The sequence below is a fragment of the Podarcis tiliguerta genome, assembly GCF_965153285.1.
Source record: "Podarcis tiliguerta genome assembly, chromosome: 4".
Taxonomy (NCBI): domain Eukaryota; kingdom Metazoa; phylum Chordata; class Lepidosauria; order Squamata; family Lacertidae; genus Podarcis; species Podarcis tiliguerta.
In genome coordinates this window covers 45,477,679-45,486,866 of record NC_139537.1, presented here as the reverse complement: position 1 = coordinate 45,486,866, position 9,188 = coordinate 45,477,679, and positions in this window count along the sequence as shown.

Here is a 9,188-nt window from a genome sequence, read left to right as displayed (position 1 = left end):
TCCACCCCACCCACCTCTAGGTGTTGACTATCTGCATAGGGTGAGTTAGATCTACGTAATCATCCTTTGTAATCATGCACCTTTCTTCCCAAAAGCTTTATTGACTGATGGCACTGACAACTCTCAAGTGCTAACTTCCCATGGTAGGAGTACCCAGAATCTTTCAGTCTCTTCAGTCATTCCTTGAATGTGTGGAGCAGGGGAGGGTAGCTGGTTGGCTTCCAGATATCGATGGACTCTGACATGCATCAGCCCTAGCCAGCATAGCTCATGGTATGGGGACCCCCCCTCAAAGTCCCAGGGGTGGATTACAACAATTAAACAATAACTAAAACATATTAAAATCAGTCTAATTACAGAAATAAGGTGGGTCTTACAAATATACACCTCGGATGTCAAAAGCCAGGGCAAAGAGGCATATTTTGAGCATTTGCTGAAAGCTGTATAATGAAGATGCCATATGGACCAGAAATATCAAGTCAACAACTTCATTTTTTAAAGCAAACCTTATTTCTTCAGTGCTTATTTCATTGAAATTCTGAAGACAGGGGTATTGGTATTTAAGGTTCTTATGATGTACATTAAAGTTGTATGGTATGTCTTAACTGTAGACTAGAAAAGACTCTTGAAGAAAGAGGGACCCATGTTTATTTTTTTCTCAGCTATAACTTGGCATGTAGGGAATGGGAGGAAGCTGGCCAGGAGAAATCTATCCAGCTTCCTTGACCTCTAAAGAATCACTTGTAAAAACTTTTGAAAAGTATTGTCGTCAGTGATTACTTTTCCTATTATTATTTTTAAAACTGTTTTGAGTATCGCTATTACAATAAACTTTTTGGCATAATTTCCTTTTAGATTTTGGACACGTTGCTGTAAAGAAAATAAGCTTTTTGTAGATTCTTGGTCATGGGAAACGATAATGGCACTGGAAATCCAATAAGCTTTATGATGTAAATATACATTCCCTAATCATTCTATAATGTACATTAGAGCAATTTGAATTAAGTGACTTTTAAAAACATTGATTATTGATTTGCTAAACTATCCAGCAAGCCAGTAGACCTTACTTGTCTCTGTAATTTTATTAAAAAAAATACAAATACAAATTAGAAGTACAGAAGGTATATTTATACTCTGAGTGATTTTAAATGTTGGATGTCTAGGCAAAAGTTCATTTTTTAAAAATTAAGAAGTTTTTAATGGATTCCGTTTTTAGGAATTGCTTTTAATCTATTCATTTGGAAATTCCTTGTAAATCTTTTAATGTGGAAATTACCATTTGTGCCACAGGCTAATCCACCACATGCATCTCTGTTCTATTTTGCTGAGAATGGCACATATTTCTTGAATGTTGTACATTTGTTTCTTGATTGTCCTCCCAGGAGCTCAAGACTGTACATTATCTCCCCTTTCCCCTTTTTATCTTCACAACATCCCTGTGAAGCAAACTAGGCTGACGTAGTTCAGACACCAAAGTGGTGAAACAGCATATACATAGACTATTTCTTGCTTGGTATATCGTGTTCTCCCTAAAAGAACATGTTGCGGTGAGACCTGGAGACCGACCTCCTGTGCTGTGGGTGGGTAAGATTGGATAGCCACAACACCTGTTTGTAGATCTCTTGATGTTGGGTTTAATCTGGCCAATGGGGCACAGTCCAAACGGATCAAGGGACCTATAAATACCTATGCACATGACCCAGAGCTTCCTCTTTTGGCTTGTGCAGCCCACCTCTTCCTATATTTAGGGCATTTTGCAATTGGCCTTACTATGCCGTCATGTGTCGTCTGTCATTGGGGCAGGGGCACAGCAGGAATTTTCCCCACTTGGCTGATTGGCTTTTGCCATTTGGGTTTCGCCTGCCACGTAGCAAATTGTCACAACTTGTAAGGTTGTGGATAGGCACTGGTTCAGGTGATAGGGATGGTGGAACGGTCTCGCCATCCCTATGTGAAGGGTATTCTGTTAAAGGAATCCAGGGACTCAGCTTGGTTTGGTCAACCCCTGAGAGGAGGTTGTGCCTGTGCCTGAGTCCAGGGGAGCATCTGGGAAGTGGACATAGGCTGTACCTGGGCTTTCTACCTACCTCAAGTGTTGATCTATGGCTGATCTATGATAGAGCTCTGGGTCAGCGCTACCTGCAAGGGTGCAGGGAGCTAGTCGAACCAGAGCCTATGCAACCAGTCATTTTCTTTAATCAATAAAGTTGTGGCCTAAATTCTGCCAAAACCCAAAATTAAAATTTGAGTCAAATGTGTCTTTATTTAGGGGGGAGGTCTCTGGGTCTGAACACACAATTATCAGACCTGGTAAATGTTTTATTTGTTTGTTTTTTGTATTGTGCTGTAAATATCGGGGCTATGAAACATTGCAGTTAAAGCAAGGAGGCTGCTGTCCTGGCTTTCTTTACATGTTCTGTGAATGACATTACATAAGAACATAAGAGCCCTGCTGGATCAGACCAACGGCCCATCAAGTCCAGCAACCTGTTCTCTCATTGCCAAACCAGATGCCTATGAAAAGCCTGCAGCCAGGACCTGGGTGTAATAGCACTCTTCCTCTCCTACGCTTTCATGTAGCTAGTATTCAGAAGCATATCGCCTCCAGCTGTGAAAGCAGAGCACAGCCATTGTGCTGAGTAGCCACTGGCAGCCATCATGAATTTGTCTAATCCTTTTCTAAAGCATCGAAGTTGGGAACCGTTACTGCTTCCTGAGGCAGTGTATTCTATAGTTCAACTGCATGGGATACATTTGTACTGTATCTGGCTTTCCCACACAGGAGACCAAGGCTGTGTATGTTTTCCCTCCTCTTCTCCTTTTATATTTTCAATAGCCCTGTGAGGTAGGCAAGGGTAAGATAATATATGTACATAGTCATCAGTTCTTCTCAATAGACTGGAGGTGGGGGTGCAGGGCCCCCTTTCCACATAAGACATACTGCCTCCAGGAAATCCTGTTGGCATTCCTGTTTTCATATGTCAGAAAGAAAAGTGTGGTTTTTTCTGTCTGTTTTGTGTGATAGTCTTTGACTTACTTGGTTCTGGGCAACTAGAAAGTTAGACTATATTTCCAGGTGCAAATTTATCTTGCCTATTGTGAGAATGACTTATTTCCACCTGGATCTTCAGCAGGTAGGGTGATCATGGTGATTATTTGCCCGATCTTGTCCCTCTACTTCCCAGAAGCAACAATGTGATTTTATTTTTGGCACTGGCTGCTGCCAGATAGAAGAAGTGCTGTGCATCTGTAGATTTTGTTGCAGCACCTGCTGCAGATGAAACATCTGAGTTCTGTTGTCTACGGATAGCCATCTGGCTCCCAACTAATTTTTGCTGTGATCTCATTTCCCCCCATTCTTACACCACTACTGGCTTGGAAGATGTCGCTTCTCACCTGGAAGGCATCCTTCCAAGCAGGAAACCAGAGATGATTAATAATTTCCTGCATGGAGTAGTGCCTGACAGAGAGGCAGTGGAGTTTGCATACTGCTTTGATCTGGCCACAACTTCCCCTTCTCCCTGACCAACAGAGTCATGCTCTGTTTCTTCCCCTGCCATTGGGCACACAACTGATTTTGAGAAATGACAGGTTGCCCGGCAGGCCTCAGCATCATCGCATAGGCCCCTGAATCCCCATTTCCCCTTGGTAAGGTTGCCCAGAAGCAGATTGAGAAGCTCCATGTGTTGCTTCTGGACCAATTAGACAAGCCCCTGGGTCCAGGACAGTGTTGCTATTTGGCCTAGCAGCAGTGTTGACTGTCTCTTATCTGGCAAGATCTTGTACCACAAGGAAATAACAGATAACCCAGAGACTTCTGCAATGATGCAGGGGCTTTCAGGGTAATCTTCTAGTTTTCTGATAGGTAGATTATCTGCAGGCAGGGGAAGAAAGATTTTTCAATATGGGGACTGCAAACTTTGCCCAACCAAGTTACTGATGCAGAATAGTCCTGATCATCTTGCCTGGCGAAAAAGCTGGACACCTGTGCACCATCCCATCTTCATACAATCAGTATAATTCTGTGCTGGAATCCAAAGAGCGTATCAAAGCTCAGAGTTCTACTATCAAGTTGTTAGTGGTGGGCATGTCTGTGGAATGGAGGTATGCAAACACACTGGATCAGCGATTCTGTAATGATGTGTCAGAATCATATCTGTCATATTCTTGTCAACATTTCCAGCCCTTGAGGTTTTTGGCAGGGAAAGTTAAGACAGGTATTTACTGCTTCTAGCATCTATTTGTGCACAATTCTGTTGAACAACTTCAGAATATTTTCTTTCGACGTTTAAGCAGCTTGTGGAATGTCTTTTGGATGAATACATGCCACCAGACTATGTCAGTTGCCTTAGAACTGTAAGCTTTAGAATCTGGCTAGGAAAATAAGTATTAACTTTTACAAATGTCTTGTTTTAAAAGACATGCACATGTGTATATACAATGAGATAGATGTGTGCACCATCTAAAGTACACAGAGACCTACCCCTTTACTTCTGCAAGACCAACTTCTGGTCCATTTGTGTTTGGCACAATCTAACTCTGTAGAAAAGGGACACTCAGAGTTCCTTCACATGTTAAACCAAATGCATGTGGAGAGATAAAATCCCTGAGTGCAATCCCCTTTCTATATCCATTGTCTATATACATATGAAATGTGTATACAATTCAGTTGAAATAGTCACCTAGAAATCTAATTCAGAAGTTAGACATTTAAGAGTTGCACTCAGACAACAAACAGGAGTAACCTGCCAATTAGTATTTGTTGTTTATTTGTGAATTATTTGTATGTAAGCAAATGCAACAAATTTATATGTCAAGGTTTCTTCAGAAATAGAAATAATGTAGAATCATAGAATCACAGAATTGAAGAATTGAAGGGGGCCACAACGGTCATCTAGTCCAACCCCCTGCAATGGCAGGAATCTTTTGCCCAACATGGGGCTTGAACCCATGGCCCTGAGATTAAGAGTCTCATGCTCCACCCACTGTCTTTTACTGAGTCAGCCAACAGTCAGTCTAGCTCAGTATTGTCCACCCCGACTAGTGGAGGCTCTCCAGGGTTTCAGGCAGAGGGCACTTCCAGCCTGGGACTTTCTACAAGCAAGGCAGATGTTCTACCATTGGGTTATGGCCCTTCCACCTTTCTGTTTTAAGTGCCGAAAAAGATAAGCAAATGGCCACAACCAGGCAGAGTTTAGCTACAATCCTACACACACAAGGGAATAGGCATGACTGCATGAAGTGGAACTTACTTCTGAATAAATAAGACATAAGGCTGTGCTGTTAGATGCACATTGATGTCTATAGGATATAAGTGTGCATGGCTATGCATTAACTTGTGGCGCATGTGTTTAGTAGGTACTGCCTTAGGGTGCTTTCAGACAGATGCTTATTGTGGGATCAGTACTGCTCACACATGCAGCTTTCTTGCAGTCTCTATGCACTATGTCATTGCTATTAAAATGCCAGTTTATTTTCCTGTCCCTCAATTTGATCCAGATTTACCCTTTCTACAGAACATCTGGTAAGTTGTTTTTTTTAAAAAAACAACAGTTTCCAGTTACTAATTTGCTATATCTGAATGACTCTTTATCAATATTGAAGCCTCCTTCCTCCAATTTTTCTGTTTGCCATAAACTCCTTATCTCCTGGATTCACTCTTATATTGTCTGATTCATCTGGACGAGTTGCGCTCATTGTGCCATTTGCTTCTCCAGTCCAGAGTATGTCACAGACTGCTTAATTCTCAGGAGGTGAAGTGGGGCTAACTGGTTGTTAGCTCACAGTTGGAAAATGTCCTGCTATGCACCGGGTTACTGGCAACAGGAATCAAATCATTCATCTAGGAACAGCCGTTTAAAGGCAAATTTGCACCAGTTGTTATTTCCCAGGATATATTCTAACATATGCTGGTTAGTACAGCCTGCTCTCCAGGCTGGATAAGACACAGATTTTCTTCTAGGGATGTCAGCACTTCGTTAAAGAGGTACATAAGTCACACAGTGTCCCTCATAGTGTCTGCCTAGGCCCCCCCAAAGGAGCACTGACCCATCCAAGCACGCTGCTCTTGGCAAGCGAGCCCTGCCGCCTGCCATTTGAAGTGACATATTTGCCGGAATGTCCCGTATCATTCCTGGGCTGGTCTTCGTGAGTGTAATAATGCAGCTGCACAAAGAACCTATATGAGCAATGAGAGGATCAGGAAGGGCAAATAAAAAACAAAGAATGGTCTGCAGCGGTATGCACACATTTTTCAATATTGCTTCACTGACAGCTTTGGTTAGCCCAGGACATATGAGGAGACCTCCCCTCGATCCATTTACCCTTTAGGCAATTTACCATTTATCCATTTACCCTCAAGCCCTGTCTGCATCTTGAGCCAGCCACTATCTGCTGCCATTAAAGGTCTGCCTGTTTTACATATGTTCAATCTCTAATTATGACTGGTGGTAATTTTGGCTGCTCGTTGCTGTTCAACTCCCACCTTACTATTTTCTCCTTTATTTGCCACCAGGTAAGATTTCACTTCAGTGTATCTGACATCAAAATGGGCTTGAGTCTACAGAAGCTTATGCCTTAATACATGTTAACTTTAAGGTGCCACAATTCATTTTGTCCTTTGTAAGCTGGCTTGGGACCAAAGATGCTGATAGCTTGTTGAATCATAAACTAAAAGCTGCAGTGTTGACACACTACAAACTGAAGCAGTGAGATTTGAATGGTTTGAAGCATTCAGCTTGGCTTGATCCCCCCCCCCCCCCAGCATATACAAGTTTCTTTCAGGCACTTTAGTAATTTCAGGAGCACTATTTTATTTTTTATTTTTTTTAAAAAAAGATATCCAATTATATAAAAGGCTAGTACAGTAAAGAGGATGTTTGATGTCATCAGGGGATTCATGGCCAGCCTGAAGGTCAATGTTTAGGGTCAAAGTCCACTAACTATCTCACATGCCATCTATTAATTAATGCTCTCTGGAAAATAATCTGATGGGATGCTTGAATTCATAAAGAGGATGACTTTTACAGCTGCCTCAATAACTAATAAACATTTTGAGCACCCCGTTCTCATAACTGAGAAATGGTGAAGAAGAAGAAAATCATAATGTTGAGGTGGATCATTTTAAAATAATTGTACTCAGATCTGGATACCACCATTAAAATACTGAGAGATGCAGTCTCCTTGCCAGCCTCAAAGTCTCTTCTCTTCTCATGCAGAACTGAACCAGAAATGATGAGGCTTAGCACTTTACAAAATGTACTTGTCAGACCCCAGGAGAGGGTTCTGCATTGCAGTTACATGTTCAGATGCTGAGAGCCTGTTTATGTGATTCCTTGAGTAATCCTCATTATTTTTGCCTCATTAAACCACATATCTCATATTGTTGTAGGCTGATTTTAAATATATTAATGGACAGGCACACTGTTGTGAGAGCTGACCAAACTGTACAGTGGCACTGTTGTCGTGATCCTAGATATAGGCACATTAATCTTGATTCTTTCCCCCCTGGTTTCAGGGGGCTTAGTGACATCCAACACTATGGAGTGGCCTTAAGCCTTCATTGATCATTAACTGTAAAGCAATATGATTTTGGAAGAGAGAAAGATACCCAAGTAGCTTCTTCAATGTCAAATCTCTTGAGGTAATCCCTGTACTTCAGCATCCACCTTGAAGGATGCCATCACATGTAAAATAGTTGCAAAATCCTTTTTAAAAATAAAATTAAAAAGCAAGGCCCAAGTCTTGGACACTGTCATTCTTGACAGCACGTCAACTTTTTCATGTGCATATTGGCTTCAGTCCTGACACATTGCTTCTTTTAATAGTAGATGTTACCAATTTGCTATATAATGCCATTCCATATAGTAAGTAAAAAAAAATCAATACATCTTGGTTGAAAAATTAGAATTGCTGATGAGGTTTATTATAGATAGCCTACAATGCGTCTTTTTAATATATATACTAGCAGAATGCCTTACTGCTAGTAGACATGACAAGTGAGGTTTATGTGATGAGATGATTTCGCATATTTTGCAAGACCTCGGGAAGCAGGGAAGATGCAGCTTACTATATTGCATCCTTTGTTGCAACAGGGTCTCCAAATACATCACATTACTTTTTGTATAGACGGAAATGGCAAACATTATGGACAAGCCATGGGTGAAACCATGCCAGGTCTGAGAGGCTGCAATTACATGGCTCACCACATGGTCAGCAGTTCCTGATGCTATTGGGGTTCTGATGACCTTCCCTCATGGGTTTGAACAAACTACAACACATGAGGGTTGTGGGACCATGTAGACAAACATCTGTCCATCTACGCCAGGAAGAGATTTCCTCTCCATTCCTCTTATACACCTAGAGCTCCTCCTCCGCACAAGATAGGATGCTGGCACAATCAGGATTCCCCTTGTGTGGCAGAGATCTAATGATTATGACTAAATTCAATTCAATAGATGTACTCTGAATAAAACTTCATTGACTCCCATCATATGTGTGCACACACTGAAAACATGGAGAGAAGAGGACTGAGCACCACGCTTCTTGGTAACTGCAGTGGGGCTAGTCAGTGTTGCCCACGCATTTGCTTCACAAATTCTTTCATCCCCTACTGTGATGAAATGCTGAGAAAACAGGATGAAATATAAAAGAGAATTGCATAGAAGATGGCATGGTGGCTTTTTGTAGAATGTGTGTCAGAGAAATCTATTTCTTTAGCTATTCTTGAAGTATTCTCTCACGTATATGGTTTATGAATCATTTTTCCTTTACAAATTAAAACTAGAATGAAAAAAAATCCTTTACTTACTAAGGAATCTTTATAGTTGGCTCAGCAGTTTTACTAAAAATGGAATTCACTGAGTTATTCTAAGCAATCCTAATAATCTGATAAAACAATTAATAAATTTACTCTGAATGGCTCTTCTATAATTGGGTACACACTATTCATAATTAAACTGCCGCTTTTATGGAATATTGAGCCAGGACCACAATCAACCATGACATTCTTTTGCACAAGTGCCACTGAATTTAATAAAAGCTGTGGAGGTAGAAGAGAAAGTCTAGTGGATTGCAGCCCATGTCCTGATGTAGTACAAAAGTGCTAGGACACTTTTATCATAATCAAACAGATAAAACCAACATAAAACAAAAGTTAAAATAAAGACAGCTAGAAAAATTGAGCGAAT